General features: G+C 38.8%; 1 protein-coding gene across 1 annotated transcript in view; it reads left to right on the forward strand.

The window, feature by feature from the left end:
* Positions 1 to 18,469, forward strand: part of LOC105258862 (MKL/myocardin-like protein 2) — a 177,750-nt gene that overhangs the window by 679 nt on the left and 158,602 nt on the right. The gene's annotated exons all lie outside the window — the stretch shown is intronic.

An 18,469-nucleotide genomic window follows, 5' to 3' on the forward strand; every position in this document is an offset into this window, starting at 1 on the left:
CCCCCCCCCCGTCAGACAAATAAACTTAACTATTCTTTAGACTTTAAATAAAAAAAAAAATAATGAAGATCCGTCTCTTTCGGCTGTGAATTTTGCACGTGTCTTTTTTTTTTATTTTGCTACGTATTGTATTTCTTACAGTGTGCGCGCTTTTTAAAATGATAAAAATTGCGCAACAATCGATATATGTTTATTTATGAAATATATATCAATTTGATGACGATTTATATACCTATTTGAAAACACATTATCTCGCTATCGTGTCACAGTTTAGTGATATAGTATTATCGATAATTTACTGTTATCGATGAAAAATGAACATATGCGATAATTGTAGGGAGTTGTTTTTTTAACCTTGTCATTGCTGATTATCACGAAAATATTGCAGAATTACATTAATTTCGTAATCATCCCGACGAGTGACCTTCCTTTAATAATTTCGTAGCTATTGGTGAATATCTTTGCATACAAAAATCCTCCAATAGGTCCGAACTTTTTAATGAATTTAATAAAGCAATTAAATAGGTCTTAATGTTATTGTCTCTTAAAGTTTTTTATTATTTTAATTGATATAAAAAAATATCTAATATTTAACGTATTATGTGTATATTTTAATATAAAAATTATTGTTTAAATAAAATCTCGATATCGTAAATAAAGTTGGCGCAAGGAAATCTAAATTAATTTTGAAAGAATACTTATGAAAATATTTAAATTTCTTGATTATCATTACAACATCTGTCGGCATTCCGAAATATGCTATAATGTTGCAAATGTCATACGACGCGAACACAATCATGTTACACACGATATTTCTGTTTTACGAAATATGTGCCAGAAGATGATATTTATGTCATGCTATTGTATCCTTATGAAATTCGTAGATTAAAAATACTTTGCTAAAATGTGACATTTCACGAGTAATGGCGAGTAATTCCAGAGCAATATTAATTTGACTAACGTCAATTATAATTATTTGATTAAAAAATGACATTTTTATGAGACAACATAGATTATCTCCAAAATTCACTGTAGAAAGTAAATGAAATCTCTTAAATCATACAGAAACATGATTTACTAAATTTATGACATTATATATCAATTGCAAAATAGAAAAAAATATTTTATGGGCACGTACATTTATTATTTTATTTAATTTGTTATAGTAGTTTATTATAATTTGATTTTTTTTTGTTCTTTGTATTGAAAATGTTTAACGGAAAACAAAAATCGGACGACTAAAAATCGATATATTGAAGCGTTCACGGTAATCTTACTGTTTCTTACTACATTCGCGAATTCCATCAATCCCAAGGGGAATCCCTTTGGCGGAATCCATGACTCTGGAATTTCGGGATCTTGCCTCAAAAAACGGATTTGTGTGCGAGAAAAAGTTACGCTCACGACACGTGCCCCATCGAGACCACACACGTGGTTCCAAGCAACTGGAAAAATATGCCTCCTCTTTGGGCACTTTTAATTTTAATCTTTATGTTTAATACGCGGATTTTATTTCATAATTTTAACTCGCAGATTATTAAATATACGTCTATCAAAATACATAGTTTGATTATTTAACGAATTCTGAGTGGATTTTTTTTTATTAATATTAATTCAATAGCGCTCATTATTTGTGGCAATTTTTTAACCATTTTTCACATCATTTTACACATCATGCAAAAACATTTAGTTTTCTTTATATCATGCGTAACATGGGCTTAAAATCTCTCCAAATGTATTCATATGAGATCATTGATACATACATCTCGATATAATCAATATGCAACATCTAGTCGAATTGATTTATTCATGAACTTGCCTACACAAATGTGTTTGCACCTGTACCGAAGTTTTATTGTGCAAACGATAAAATGCTTAACAACATTCTTTGATTAGTTCTTATCTTATCTTGTCGGAAGTAGTTATAAGCTCGCACATCCATAGCCCATGGAAATCATCAAGTCTCAATAAACCACGCGATATTTAAAGATAACTGTTTAATTCGCGATATTGCTAGTAAAAGAGACTTTTACATTACTTCTTTTAATTTTTTAAAAGTAAAAAATGCGAGTCTTGTTTCTGCATTTATCGTAGTAGAGTCTTTATTGTCTGGTTTAAGGCATCAAAAATATACAACACTCGAGATTGTATCTTCTTGGCGTGAATAGATCATGTCGAATAAATTAACTATTGGCGCCTTTACTAGAGGCCGGACAAAAAGCTAACACATCTATCTGTCGTGCGGATACTTACCCGCGAGAAAGCTTTTCCCTTGAGAGCTTAAGTCACGTTGCAAGGGTTAGGAAGTCCGACAAATTGTCGTCGCTCCCCGTTCTTTGGCACACACAAGCGTGGTACGGCCGATTATTTATTCGTTGCCTGTTACGCAACGATTCGAGACAGCCGACAAAGCGTCAACTGACAGAAGAACGATGTCGAGTCGCGAGAGAATTGTTGCTAGAACGACTTGTCGGGGGTGGACGTGCTTCCTGGAACATTCGGGTTAGATTTGCATCACAAACGGAACCCGTTTCCTTACCTCTAAGCGTCTCGTCGACGCTTTTGTGATGCTTGTTTTTCGCCGTCGGTTTACATTTGACGACATTTTCCGGTTAGCTGACGACATTAAAAGTGAGAAAATTATATCTATATGCGCGAGATATTATTCTGGCATCTTGCGTTTATATAAATCTTTCTTCGTGAACAGAATTGTTCCAATTTTATAAAATAATTTTGCAAGATGTCCTTCGCAAAATTATTAATTCGATAAATGATAAATGATAAGAGATAATTAATAGAAAATAATTAAGTGTGATGGCAATTGTCATGCATTCATATTAATTTAAGATGCAAAATTTCCTCAAGTGTATTTTCTCTTTTTTCACATATTTGCAGTCTATGTAGACATGGTCAATTTTCCTGATATGTTTAGAGATAGAAAAATGTGTACACAATTTCCCGCAAAATTTTCTTTATTTTCATTCCTTATACATAAATTAATCTGATCGTTATCCTCGCTTTTTCACGTGTGTATTCTACAAGAGAATTCACTGAATTGCAAGTACTTTAAAGCATACACTACAGTAAATCACGGAAATCACATGTGCTGCCAAAATGACAGTAATACTCAACGGTACGGCCTACGCTCGTGTATACTCCTCGCGTAATAATACGCCTCGGTGTGCATATAATCCGTGCTTGGTTCTCGCCAAATTGAAAGTACAAACTTAACTCGGGTGAGGATCCTTCTGTTCGCCGATGATGCATACGGTGATTTCTTTCTGCTTTGCTTGTCGCGAAATATGCAATTAATTAATCGAAAATTATAATCGATGTCATTGTTGCGTTGACATCAATTTTACACTGTAAACAATCGAAATGTATATACGACTTATAATAAATCAGCTTAAAAACAGCTTTTCGTCTGAATTATATTGAAGCAATTTCTATTTTGAGCAATTGATAGGAACACAATTTTTAGTATTTTCGCGAAAAGTAGTTTACTCGCGAGTCTAACTTCGTTTTTTCATTGCGTTAATAACGTAATCTTGAGAACACAATGATCGGCGATCATTTCTCGTGACGGAATAAATTGTTGTAGGCGTCGTTGAAAGCGCGCGTCTTCTTCACCTCTCTTCTCACTTTTCCATCTCTCTTCTCGGTCGTTCTCTTGAAACGAGACTGCCACAAATCTCCCGGCGAAAGGTCAGGCTACGCCGACCTCGCGAGGTGTATGCAGCGCCCGGTCCACCGGTAAAACGCGTATTAAATTATTTTCAAATTGGCCTCTCTGCTTTTTATCCACGCATCTTTTCCTCGCTTGTCAACGCTCGCGGGCCAAGCGAGGCGCGATAATGGATCCGTCCGCAGGCTTTAATTTAACGTAATACGCGTTGCGTTATTAATTTCGTTGGGTCGCGCGTAGTCGCGAGATACACACGTCGATAAATCACAATTACCTTAAGGAGCGAACCGCGAACTTTTATCGGGCTTAATCATCGCCGTGGCTTGTATTTCGGGCTAACTTCGCTTCTAATTAGAGACTCGCGACGCGTTCCGGGATATCGATCACACCTGTCTTCCGCTGTCTAATGTCCCGCATCATTAAAAGAGACACGTAAACCATTGTGACTGAGGTATGTAGAGATATATAGGAGTGATTCTTGTGAAGGACAACTTGCTAGATTTTAGACCGAAGTCGCGACATTTCTTCTGAGTTGGAGCATAAATCGAGTTGCGTGTTTCCGTGTAGTAAATGCCGCTAATTAACGAATCGATTAAATTTGAGATATATTAAATGGAAGAGATCTTTATTTCTTGAAATAACTACAAATAATCTCTCTAATTTGATCTCTCTAAATAGATTCGGAATTATTCTTTAATTAAAGAAAAAATAGTCTATATAAGAAAAAGAAGTATGAGTTAAAATAACATTTAGTTAACATTTTTTAATTTATATACTTGACTCTTTCTCGCGCATGTCGTTTCTAATATATCCAAACGCGCTATTATATTTAAATATAATTCGTAGAGAGACTATTTAATTGGATTAACATTCTGTAGCGAATTATTTTTCCAACATGCGTTGGCGCGCGTATCTTGTTATTACACGTGTGGTACAACATTGTTGCACGGTGCCAAGGTGTGCGAGAAATTCTCTTGTTACTTATTTATCACATGTCTGGCTGTTTATGGAGTATTTTTGGGCTGACTGAATTATTGCGTTTAGACTACATGAATCTCGCAATAAAGACGTGTTTCGGTCGGGGAATCTCGCAACGCGACATAGCATAGCAACGCTGAAAATTAGAATCGCAAGTCGCTGCTCAGGCCTATATTAGAGAATCCGCGCACCTGTCGGACTTCGTCAAACGCTAGCCCGGATTATTAGCTTCCGAGTGGCCGAGCTTGTACGATTTACGCCCTGTATGCGGATGAATTAGCTTGGCAGGTGGAAATTACTGTTTCCGAGCGGAGGATAGGAACGGCCGTATATTCGCGTGTGCAACATTCGTATAAAATTATTTGACCGGGCATCGATGTAAAGCGACAAATGTAAAGTGTCACGCAACCGCGTGATCGGATATCCTTTATACAAAATTAGTTTGTTAATTCGTTGCGGTCCTGATATTCGCGGTTGACAGAGGACATCCGGCGGATTTGGAGCACTTGTATAAAGTTAATCCGCCAGATTCTCGCGCTCGAAGTCGGCCATAAAAAAAAATAAAGAATTGCGTCTGCGTCTCGTCAGTCTTCTTTTTCTCCCTCTCTCTCTTCTTTGCGCGCATCGGGGGGTAAACCAATTACATTATTTATAATCCCATACTAATCTGATTACGCGACGCGACGTCGCCACGCGTCGTTTGTCCCGTGAGCCGATGGCATCGGGCGTTTCAATTTAGGGCTCGGTCACGAACATGAGAGAGGCGAAATTGAAGTTGTCTCATATAATTATCAGCGTGAAGTAATTTTTCTCGTCGATATTTATCCCGTCGTTAAAACTTTCGAATATGCAATAAAGTTACGCAACGCGCGCGTTCGTGAGCGCGATCTCTTTGAAAATAATAAATAGGCCAAGTTGCAAAGTTCACGTGACCTTTTTGCGCTTGTTTTTGGCCGCAGAGTCTTACCGTGAAATTTTAAAATAAGACCGAGCTTCTCTTTATTTTGAATAGAGAATGAGGGGAGAGAAATAGATCATTTCGACAGTCGAGCTGTCGGCGCGAAGACGTCAGAGGATTAACGACTAGGTCAGGAATGCAAGAGGGGTTTCTAATCGTTTTACACTCGGAGGATCGAGGAGGTTGATCAGTTTAAAACATAATCCCCTATCTTGAGAATGCGAAAAAGGATTATTTTCCGAACAATAAAAATTTGATTTTTTTTTTAATTTCCATCAGTAAAGTAGAATAAAGATTTATAAAAATATTTTGTAGCTTTATTGATTAATTATTAATTAATTATATGTACTTTATGACCGCAAAAAGAATCGTTTAAGTTAATATTAATATTAATTTTTTATTTTTCGATTTTTCATTTAATATTAACACTAACAGATTTTTCCTTTTTGACAAACTAAATAATGCGCTAAATATACTGTCGATTTCTGTTTATTTTGAACTCACGTTAGTGCTTGCACGGATTATCGAATCTTTTACGCCACCTTCGACGAGCGATTTGTGCCGGCTATACATAATTCTCGTTTCTTTCGTTCGACAGGACGTCCCTTTTCGTCGAACTTTTGGTAGACATAAACATATAAAGTCGGCACGTATAAATGCATCTTCTCGGCTTTTACGATCGCCGGCTGTAAATTCCTGTTGGCATCGGAACGAGCGTCCAACGCATGCAGTATATGCACGTGTGCATACGCCCTCTTGTTTTATGCAAAAGTTAAGGGTGTGCCTTGTAAATTCGCGATGCCTAAGGAAAAACTTTGTTTTTTTCCGAGATTTGTTTCACCGCGCGATTCGTCAAGGCCGCTCTAGATTTGTCTGAAACTATTTCCGTATCTCGACATTGCACGAAAAAACGTGAAGTAGAATAGAATAATTTTTTGTAAAAAAGTAATAGTAATAATAATAATCCATCTAATAACAGAAATTATAACAGTTTTAATTAAATCACACCTGATATATATCTAATAATTAAGGTTATATCCTTTTTTCAATTTTCTTGTAGAAAACTTTTATTTATTTTACATATGTAATGCTCGATAGATGGTACAACCATCTATTATCTGCCCATAAAGATCGGTATATGTGTATTGCCAATGCGCTGTAATGCATTTACATTTCTAACATCGCGCATTACTGCCCACGCAGTATCGCGCGTGCATAATGCAATCCGATGCACAGTTGGCTTAGCGCGAATATACTCACGTGCACATATTCCAGTAATATTCCAATATTATTTATTTGCTAGTATTTAATTTTTAATGCAGGAAGTAACGTCGCAAATAACATAATTTTGTTTTCTCTCTCATATTTACAGAAGTTTTTATGCGCTCGAATCCCCGAGGATGGGCTTTTATAAAATTCAACTGAAATTATTACACTCGGTAGCGACCAATCGCGGTCCCTTTCATGCTTTACATATAATTCATACGATAATACGAAAGGAAATAACTGTGGGTGCTATTTGTCCTCGTCGCGCGCGATGGCTAGCCGCGTTGCCGGGAGATCAACGCCGTAAATCAGGACTTTATTTTCGCGAGAGGAAAGAACGAGAAGAGAAAACGATGTATATAAACGAGCGAGTCCGTTGCAGATTATATGACCGAGAAACAGATGTTTGGCCCGAGTGGCTTAATTAAGGGATAATTATCTATCATACAGCGCTGCGTTCGAAATACATCGTACGACTTTCGTTAATACGGCCGGCAATTAATACGGGACGAATCTCGTTTGAAACCGAGAGGATATTTTCGTGTTATACTTTCGCGAAAGTTTTTATTTCGGCTGTTTTGATCGCATCTCTCCGAGATAAACGAACGCGCGAATATTTGACGAATAATTTAATTTCGCGCACAATGCAGGTGTTAAGTTCTCGCGAAAGGACATAAAGAGCGCTTTTTACGTTTCATCGCGTTTATTATGTACCACAAATGCGTGAATTTTCAGAAACGAATTCTCATTGTCAAATTATTTGCAAGCGAGAATGTTGCTACGTCGCGAAATCGCTTTTGATTACGCGATATACGTGCACAAATTTAAAGAAGCGTTCGAACGCAGAAGAAAAAGAGAAGCGATAAAAATATTTTTTACGTAATCTTCATATCTTCCACGATTTTTCGTTGTTCATGTAGAAGATTCCACTTGTTTATTGACAAAAGGCTAATTTTACGCCGGTTGCTTGCCGCGCCTAGCTGCATCTGTTTTTTTCCTTCCTTCATCGATTTTTTTCGAGCAAGAAAAATTAAAGACAATTTAATTCATTTACTGCATCCGGAGATGCATCGCTTTGAAATCTACACTATTTTTGCATCATTAATATTTTAGTTATATATTGTTAACAATATTTGTTTAAATAGTTAATGGAAAATTGTTTATATATTATATATTTATTATTTAATAGTCTCAATATTTTATTATTGCACTAATGTAAATAGTGCACCTTAATTCAACATCAAAGAGAATTATTAAAGGATTCTTGGCCGACGATTCATCGTGAGTTATCCATGTTTTATAAGCTGTAATTCATTCAGTCGCCGATTGGTACTGTAACCGTGCGATTATGACAATAATGAGGTACATCGTTCAATCGTACAATCGAATTGGCGCGCATTTCGTGAACAGTTTATCGCTATTAGCACCTTGTAAGTCGCGCGCGCACAATAGAGCGATACGGATTAAGGATGGCACGGCGCGATGCCCGGCTATTTGCGAATTAATGCCGTCGTTTTATTGGAACCTCGGGGGTTGAGCGGCGTGACCTCGCGAATAATTGGACGTCGCGCGACTTGGCACTTAATCGTGACTCATCGTACGCACTCGCGGATTATCTCGCTCTCGATGAAGCCGGAATATGAATTGCCGTTGCAGATGCGGCGCAGCCGCGAAAAATTACGGGTATTACGCGCTACGATAATGATGTGTTAATACGAGTTTAACAGCGCCCTCGGTATCGATCGCGTAATTTCTCTTTCCTGATCTTGCGCGTACTTTACGCTTTATTCCTATTAATGCAACAAGCTATCATTATCCTTAGTGATGCTGCAGCTCCGGGCGTTCGGCGATCTTCGCTCGAGATAAAATAATCGCGTTTATATCGGCATGAGATACTTAAAAAATTTTAGAAACGAGAACAAAAAGAAAATATATATTAAGAGACGTATCAGAGAGAGAGAGAGAGAAAGAGAGAGTGCTGGATATTATATATAAGATTGGTGAGGATTTTGTATATATTTTTGGCATCGCGTGTAACTAGCTGACGTTTGATCCGTGAACGTTGAATTACGACGATGTCAGAACGAGTCGTTGCTCGCTAAACTGTCGCATGCGTGTCTCGCAACTGGCATTTATTCGTCGTCGACCGAACGTCGACGTATCGATGCGTGTCACAAAAATCGATGACGCCATCACACGGGTAATAACCGCGAAAAATCGAGGGGCGGAGACACCGATGACGTTCGTGTTTGTTGTGAATGTCGGAAAGGCGGGTGTATTTCTGGCCACGATGAGTCATGCCGCCCACGCAATCTCACACACATCCACACACACACACAGAATCGCAATACGCCAGAGAGAGAGAGAGAAGGGGAGAAACACGTATACGTAATTACTTACCTTGCTACATCCGCGCGCGCGAAACGCGTGCAGCGCTTCGGGCGGAACATTTTTTATAGAATTAAAGATTAAGGCTCCGTATTCGCACCCCATATTTACCGCTAAGTACGGTCGTACGGTTCCGAGTTTTATTAGTATCACGCGAGGATCGCAAACAATATTATCCCGGCATCAAATGATCGTAATTAAGGCTAAATGTCGGATATGAACGCGCGATAATGTAGGATAATTAATATTTAACTTTGCATCGAACAAAACCGGATGGTACGACGAATCGTCGCGTGCCCGAATATTTCTCAACGATATTACTTGTTTAAGGTTCGTCGAACTCCCGTCAACTCGCGTAGCGGTGCCATAAGCCGGTGCACTTAGCGTGGTGTTAGATTCCCCAAGAAGATATTAAAAACAGCTGGGTCGCGCTACGCTCGTACGATCCGACGTGTCGCTTACAAACGACGAATTTATCGCCGTTGCCGCGAATTTAAGTACCATCCTGCGCTCACGACCGAGCGCTTCGTCGCTTTCGATAAATTGGCTCCGGTGCGCTCCAAGGCACGTTTAAAAAAATGACCGAGCAACTCGTATTCGTCGTACGCGTTTTCAAAGATTTGCGAGAGTTCTTGTAAGATTATTAAGTTAATTTTTTATATTTCACTGGCGACATATGTACGCATCACACGCACAACTCTCAAAATGCGTAAAAGTTTAACTTAAGTTCACTTGTCATTATCAAATAATAATTTTACAATGTTGTACATCAAATAATAATTTTACAATGTTGTACATCAAAGATCAATTTATATATATATCTTATATAATATCAAACTTGTTTCATTTATATTCTATTATATTTTACGATATTATATAAGAAAATGTTCCTGAAACTTTTGACAATATATTAAAAGAATAATTACATCGAATTAAAAATCCTCTCAAAACTTAATTTTCACTCTAATTTTATTCCCTAAAGTATTAAAGGATTTTAATTGATCACTCAACTGCTTACTCACTTATTTCCTTATACCGTTTTACCATTTATATAATAATAAAGCCAGTCATCGTCCCTCGTCTCATTACAATAACGAACATAACGTCCGTTAGTATTCCGAAGACATGGGTAAATGATGTTAAGAGAGGTGCGAGGAGAAGTATACATTCGCGGCGAGTGGATGCTGCTGCACGTTATTACGTCACGCCACGCCACGCCGCGGTCACCAGATCAAAAGCAAACGAGGCCTCGAACAGCGCCTCGAGGACAATAAGGCGTTGAATACTCGTGGCCGCGACTCGATTCGCTAATTACCCGAAACAGCTTAAAGCATCGTCCAAGAAAATACGCCGGCGATATCTAGGTCGATCCGAAAATAACTCCGATACGCGTCCACCCGCCTCATCTCGCCCTTCTCTCGCTCTGAATGAAACGCATCTTCTCCTGCAGGCATCCGCGCGCCTCGGCGTTTCCTCTTCGTCGTTTTCTTCGCCGTGCGTTTCTTTCTTTCTTTTTTTTTTTTCTTTACTCTTTCCTCCCCCTCTCCCCCCCTTCTTTTGCCACCGAGTTCTTAAGAGGCGATTAATTTGCGAGACCGCTACTTCGGAGCGAGACTCGATAGCTCTTAAATCCGCACTGTATCTCGCAATGTAGGAGCCGCTTCTGGTAATGCACGACTCGACTCGGACCATTTGTAATGACGCAATTCGTGATTATCCTTTACGAGGCTGCCGCGATTATTTACGACCCCGAGCGTGGCATGGCGCTGCGCGTTCCACGGGTGCGTGAATTATACCGCGGGGCACCGGTGCGAAAATTACTTAATTTCTGACGCTGCCGATAAGACGCCCCCCCCGGCCGGCGAGGGGAAGGGGAGGAACGTAATCGCGCCTTCTCCGTTATTGCAATCGTCGGGATGCGCGAGTGCAACATATTAATTTCGTCGTGGCCCGACAATTTCTTGGCTCCCGCCCCGCGTTTGCGTCTTTCGCACGAAGAGGAAGCGAGGATCGTTCTCGCTTAAGAGAAACGTTTTACACGCCTGGGATATCATTAAAGGGATGGCGTGAGAGAACGTCACGTGGTTGACGCGCGTACGTTACTCATGAATTCTTCCTGAATTATGGCACCACTTTGTCCACTCGGGGCAACTGTCTACTCCTCCTGTAATAACGGTCGGTACTTAAACACGCGCGAGAACGAAAAGAGGAAACGCCGATGTCCTCTCGCAGTCGCCGACGATGCTCGCTTCGTTTTTATCGCTCATTTCCTTGCCGCCTTTTTTCCCGTCGCCCTTCTCTTTCCTCCTTCTGTCATCCGTATGTCTCACGCATCTCGTCGTTTCGTGTCCCCCTCGCATTCGGGGACGCGGATCGTTTTGCCGCAATTAGTTTTGCGACGCGCGCCTCTAAATCGGGCAACGATCGTAAATCCGCGCCGACACCGGCCCGGAATTCGCGCGGCGAACGATGCACCGCGGAAAATTGGAGCGCATCGCATCGCGACACGATGCAACTTTACCCCGGGGTGGTCGGCATCAAAAATTTAACGCTCTATGCTGGAGAAACCGCGATTTCAGATATTCGTTTGCGACCGCGCGCGTATTTCTGACAGCCTGGAAGGTGCTCGATGCGATTTGCATTTACTTCGCGCTACGTGCTTTTTTTAATGTTTCCTCCAATTTTCCAGATACATGATTGTTACGTTCTTGAGCGAAGAATCGGAAAGCATTTTTTTAAGATTACGCTTTCGCATTTTATTATAATTATCATCAAATTTTTTTAAAGATTTTGTAATCAATAATTTTATAAATTTGTAATAAATATCAAATAAATATAAAAATAGATAAAGATAGATTTTATAAGCAATATAATTCTATTATAATATATTATATAATATAATATATTATGATAGAATTATATTGCTTATAAAATCTGTCTTTAAATTATAAATTTTTATATTTATTTTATAAAATCACAATTTTTATATTTATTTTATAAAATCATTTTATAAAATTTCATGTTTAAATTATTACAAATTTATAAAATTATTAATTACAAAATCCCTTTTATAAGCAATAGTTTAAAAAAATTTTTATACTTTAAATATGAAGTTTTGACGAAATATGACTTTATAAAATAAATATAAAATAAATGTCTCAATTCAGCGTGAATGAATGCGTTATGTGACAATTCTAATTAAGAGAATCATTGTACTTTATAATTACGTGAATAGGAAAATTAGGAAAATTCCTCTCGCACAGTTGGTAGATCTTCGTAATACGATGAGTTTCGGTTCGGTCGTTGACGTGATGTCGTGCGTAGATAATGGACCGTTCGCATTCGAGAGGACGACTCGTGAGAAATTAATCTCGGCATTATATTGCCACGGCGACGTCTAGCTGCCGCTTTATTTCAGACTTTTGGCCCATCCTACCCGTTACAAGTATATCTGGCTACCGAAAGTGTTTAGCACCTTCTTCTTGTGTTCTATAATCAACGAAGTAATGCATATCGCCAGATGATGTCTCATACCACGCGAATCTAGATTCACCTTGGTACTTCAGAGCATTAATCATAATCATAATGTATTTTTAGACTAAACTTTTCTTTTCTGCGACGTACATTTGAAGATATTTTTTTTTTATTAACTGGAATTTTTAGAAAAATTTCTAATTTCTCTTGAATTTTTCTTTTCTTCTTCTTTTTGTCCTTCTGTTATTAAAGAAGCGATATTACATTTGGATTTTACGGTACGAATTTTTTTCTGTTCATTGATTTGTTCAATACAGCCAAAATCGTTCCATCGACCGTGATCAAGATGTTATCGATTGTTCGACGTGTATTTCAATGTAGCGATTGACTGACGTCCCCATAATTACGGGAAAGGCGCGTGTCGCTCCACCAAATATAAAGTTAGTCCCGACTTCGCTGCAAGATATCGAGAGATAACTTGTCACGCTTTCACACGCTCCTTTCTCACGCCCTCACGTATAACGCCTTTCGAAATCCACATGATACATATGCGTTTAGATTTGGACGATTAAATGCGATAACGCGAGTAACATTTGGTAATTTTATTCTTACTGCGATAAATCGCTGACTTGTTTGTGAGTTTCGAAATATTGAAATTAATACGATTCCGATATTAATTGAAACTTTTTAACGTTGGTATGATTACAGGAATTTGTTCACATGTTTATTTATAACGTTACAAATGTGAACACAAATTATCAGTAACGATGGAAATTATAATCTTCATTATAATGATACAATTAATTTTGAATCAATCGTATATAATAATAAAGAGTAAAATCTCGTGAAAGAAAATTTTTAAAAATTTCTTGGATTATATTATAATAAAAATAAAATGAAATTTTGCGAAGCAACTCCATATATAGCTTCGCCTAGAATTTAAATATACTTATAGAAGATAATAAAATAGTAAATGAATCATCTTATATCAACCGTTCTCTTAATTTGATGAAATTTAAATTCTGGAAACACGCTTGTTGAAACAAGATTTTTATAAATATACTTGTAAAGTGTCATATAATTTATAGATTGCGTTATCTCATTAAGCTATTTTATGGCGGTTGTTCTAAGTAGCATGTCTTCATCGACTTGAAATATTAAATTCACTGACTTTTAATTTTTTAACATAGAGAAACGAGCAATTTATGTTTTACAAACAAATTTAAATATTTGACTTTCAATAATTAAAATACATGTATAGAAATCTTTATATATATATATATATATATATATATATATATATATATTTTAGAGAAATTTTAATAAATTTTAATTCACAGTTTTATATTAAATTCTAAAAATAATTAGATAAGTACTCTCTAATGCTCTAAAAATCATATTTTAACAACATAAAGATATAAGAATTCTAATGTATCGGTATTAATTACAAAAGTCTTTTGCACTGAGAAAAATCGTTTGATTATACCAATAAAACGTATATGATAGAAAGCATTTTGATTTGGTTAAACGAACGAATTTCTAGTTATCACGATAAGACTTGATTTTTTATAACTATAATGTTTAGACTTTATACGGATTTGGTTAGTATTTTCTAGTTGGAACTATAAATAAAAATCTATAAATAAATCTTATTATATTAATTAAACATGAACACAGTGATGCCATTTTTTTTAAATTTAGTATTAATATCAGGAAAATTTGATAAATTTAACAGGAAGAAATTAATCATACTCGTCTGGTAATTCCTAAAGAATTCTGATTCGTTCATTTTCCAACAGGTATATTGGTTGAATCTATCAAATTTCTAATTAATGCAAACAAATTTTTTTCTCAGTGCAAAAAATATTTCTATCATATATAAATGCAAATAATTTAAGATTTTAAAAATTTTGCTCCAAATATCCGTACACATTATAATAATTTGGATGTAACATTAGATGTAACATTGAGATGTACGATCGCGGGAGAAAGGGCAGGGGGGATGAGTCGTGATCGTTACAAAAACACCCTCGCAACGGCCGACTGCTGTCCGTTTGATTCACCGTTTCCTGCGATCGTCGTATTTTTGTCCGCGCGTGCCTCCACTTCGTTTCTTTCGGTGCTGTCTCTCGCCTCGTTCTTTTTCCTCCCTCTGTCTCTTTCTCTCTCTCTCTCTCTCTCTCTCTCTCCCTCACCCTCTTTCACTCACTCAATCTTTTCCTCGCGCTAGCTACGATCTTGCCGCACGATCCGTATTTTTCTTACTTTTTCAACCCTTTCTTTTTTGTCCGCGGCGCTCAGCCCTCCCACGCGCCATCACCGTCCGCGCGTTCGTATGCGTGTCTTCGAAAGGGTGAAGGCACGCGCGTTCGCGCGTGGAGGTGAGCCTTACGTAGGTTTAATGAGCGCTATTATGACCTAGTTGCACTCGACATCGCGCACATAAATCCTCGCGGCACATTAATCCTCGCCCCGAGAGCCTCGAACTCTCTTGAGTGGCATCGGCACGCCGAGGGTAGGCAAAGCCCCGGAGAATTTATTAATCGCTAACAAAAGAAGAGCAAGTCTCGCGCGCGGAAGAAGAATGATCGCACGCGTCCGGAAGTGATGAGCGCAGATCGCAGCCGTGACGCGAAAAATTAAGAGATTGGCAAGGAGTCCCTTGGCGAAACTCACGCCTATAAATATAAGCGGACGACTCGAGATTTTCGGAAGCGCATATTAAGAGAACACGTTGACATGTTTATTATAGCTTATACTTATTCGAGCTTATTAATTAACCGTGATACCGAAGGTGATATTTATTAATTATGTTAATTGCTGACTGATAAATTATGTGATGTTCTCTGAAAATTTATTCCCAACGCGGCATAATTTAACTTATTTATTTATCTCCGTCTAGTTGATTCCCCAAGTATCCCTGCGAATTTAATTCTCATAAATTTTTTCACCTTTGGTCGGATTTCCGGCATACCACAAAGATACGATTTACAACGCGCGATGGCGTAATAAAAAAGGAAAGAACAAGCGCGCGAAGAAATACAAGAAAAGGTGAAAAATAAATTCACGCTGCCGCTCGCGCCTCTCTTCGCGCCTTTATCTCTCGTCATCGCTTTCTCCCCGGTGGCATGATATACGGCCGAATTCTCTTCCTTAATTAGGTTAAAGTTTGATCTCGTTGTTCTCTTGTTGGGGAGAAATACCAAAGAGCGCCGCAGCTCCCGAAACTCGCGTCGCGCTTAATTGTGTAAAACACTCCGTGGTTCGTTATCTCGGCTAAAAGACCGCGTAAACTTGCGAAGCTCGCCTAATTAATCGCCTTTCATTAGTATCCTTTCGTCGCCTCCGCCGACCGTTATTACGCTTCATTGGTGGCTTTGTGCGGCTCGCTCTTGACGACGAGAGAGAAAGAGAGACGCTTAACGAAGCGTGATACGGTAACCGACGACGGCTTAAGTAGTAACCGCCTTCTATGCCCTGGTTGGTCAGCCGTTGCGTACTCGCAGTTACCGAAGGCCGTTCTAGGCCGTTTGGTAGTCACCGTTAGGCAATGCTTCTTGTGCACCGGTTACCTTAAGCGTTCGCCTCAGCGCGCCCGTTGTCCTTGCAAACATTCGAGTCGCCGTGTATCTCCTCGAAAAGCGCACACACGGCGACGTAAGTAATCGCCGTTGACCCGTGACTACAAAAAGAGAAAAGAACAAACGCCGTAAAGGCTTCGCGATCGAGTCGAGATTTTTATTTTCTCGTCTCTCGCGTTCAAAAAATAATTCTCTCATATATTGCCCAAAAAAACGTACACGTTTTCGGTATCATCGATCACATTCCCTTCGCGACGCCTTAGCTTCGTAAGGGGAATTTTAAGTCGCATCCTTTGTATAGCACTTTGACATACGCGCTACCTTTGCGATGATCTCAGATCGTAACTCGCCGCTTGATTTACACGAGACGATCGCGGCGCGCGTTTTTTATTAATTCGCGGATTCGCCGTTTTATGAACGCATGATTTAGTAAAAGAATCGCCGTCGTTACTTGGCGGTAAAACGTGAAACCCCTCTTTGCGACGCGTCGAGATAAAAGCAACGACGGAGATGGTCCGGGACGCGCCCGGTGGTGCCGTCGCCCTGGAGGGAAACTTCGGAATTTATTAACTTGTAAGGTACGTTCTTGCGCCGGCAACACACTGCCACCCAGAACTCTATAAAATGTACTTTCGTTACTTTCTCGCGGTCTCTTTTTCCTCCCTGTTCTCGACGCCGTCGTGGCGCACGTTTATTTGTTGGCGCGATAAAACTTCTCTCTCTTCCCTCTATCTCACTTTCTCTCTCTCTTTTTCTTTCCGCCTCCGTTTCTTTTTCCTCATCCGGGCATCCTTCCCCCGTCATCCCACCCCTCTTCCCTCTCTTTCTCTCCCGAGGTCTTTTCATTTAAACTGCCCGCCGGTCGTAAGAAATAATGCTGGAAAAAGTCGTTGCTTGCTCGACTCAGTTACGAGATATCCTTTTTAACGATCGCACTTAACCGCGTCTTTTGACGCTGACGTACGACGTACACAATATTCGCGATTGCAATGGGAATTAAACCCGATATAAATACAATCCCTTTAGTGGCCGATACGATGGACGGAGGTACATCGTATACGTTTCTTCGCGCTTTTATAACGTTCGAGTAACAAAGACTTTGTGTCTCGTCTCAGTTCTCTTTTTTTAATTCTTTCTCTTTCGAAAGAGGATAAGCGTGAAAAGAGAATTTAATTGGAAACATAATGAATATTGTCCTGTCGTAAGATTAGTAAGTATTAAAAATATTATATATATGCGATTTGCGTGGATTACGTAAGTTCTCGCATAGAAGGAAAGATTGCAGGTTTGACGATCGTGATTATCGAAAATTATTCTCTCGCTCGCGAGATGGAAACGCAAATCGACTGTGATAATGGTGGCGTTTTTCGCGTTTCCATAATATATATATATGTGTGTGCGATTGTTATAGCGAACGGTAGCACAGTCTACGGTCAACTATAAAGGCCATCTGGTCGCTTTTAGAGTCTCTCCTTTATACCGGCGATGACGTCACTCTCGCCGAGATAAACCGAGATGAACGCCCACTCGCTACTATCTAGTCGTATAGCACCTTGCGCTTCTCTTTGTCTTTCCCCTCGACCTTCCTCCATCGTCTTCCTCTCCCTCGTGTTTTCGCGAGGAGCCATCGAATTCTCAACGAGCCGTATTGACTGACGACCGTGTTATACGATGGGACTTTAACGAGTGTTCGTCTAATCGTCGTGAATTGAGTTTCGAGGAAAGTCTCACGCGAAGCTGAAGAAGCTTTTGGCACTGTTATTGTCATCAACGTCATTGTTGTTCATAAATCATTTACCCGCGCTCATTTCGCAGCTTTTGTAGCGTCATAACTAGACGCAATAGTGGTCTACGAGAGAAAATGTCATCGAGTCGGTTTCTAAAAAATATCAACAGTTTTTTCATTCATCCGCTATTTTGCGATACTACTTTTTCACAGCGAGATATTTATCCAATGAAATTTTAGAAACATTCGAATCAATAGGTGCATACATTGTCCAAAATAACGCGTATCATAATCAATATTTAATAACAAGTTTGATAATTTCAATTTTATTCGATTCTTACCTTTGCAAAATGCAACTATTATTGATTTCATCGAATTAAAGTTTAATAAAAGACGTAATTAAAAACGACCAC

The sequence above is a fragment of the Camponotus floridanus genome, unplaced genomic scaffold, assembly GCF_003227725.1.
Source record: "Camponotus floridanus strain SB8 unplaced genomic scaffold, Cflo_v7.5 scaffold2, whole genome shotgun sequence".
In the NCBI taxonomy this organism is placed as follows: Eukaryota; Metazoa; Arthropoda; class Insecta; order Hymenoptera; family Formicidae; genus Camponotus; species Camponotus floridanus.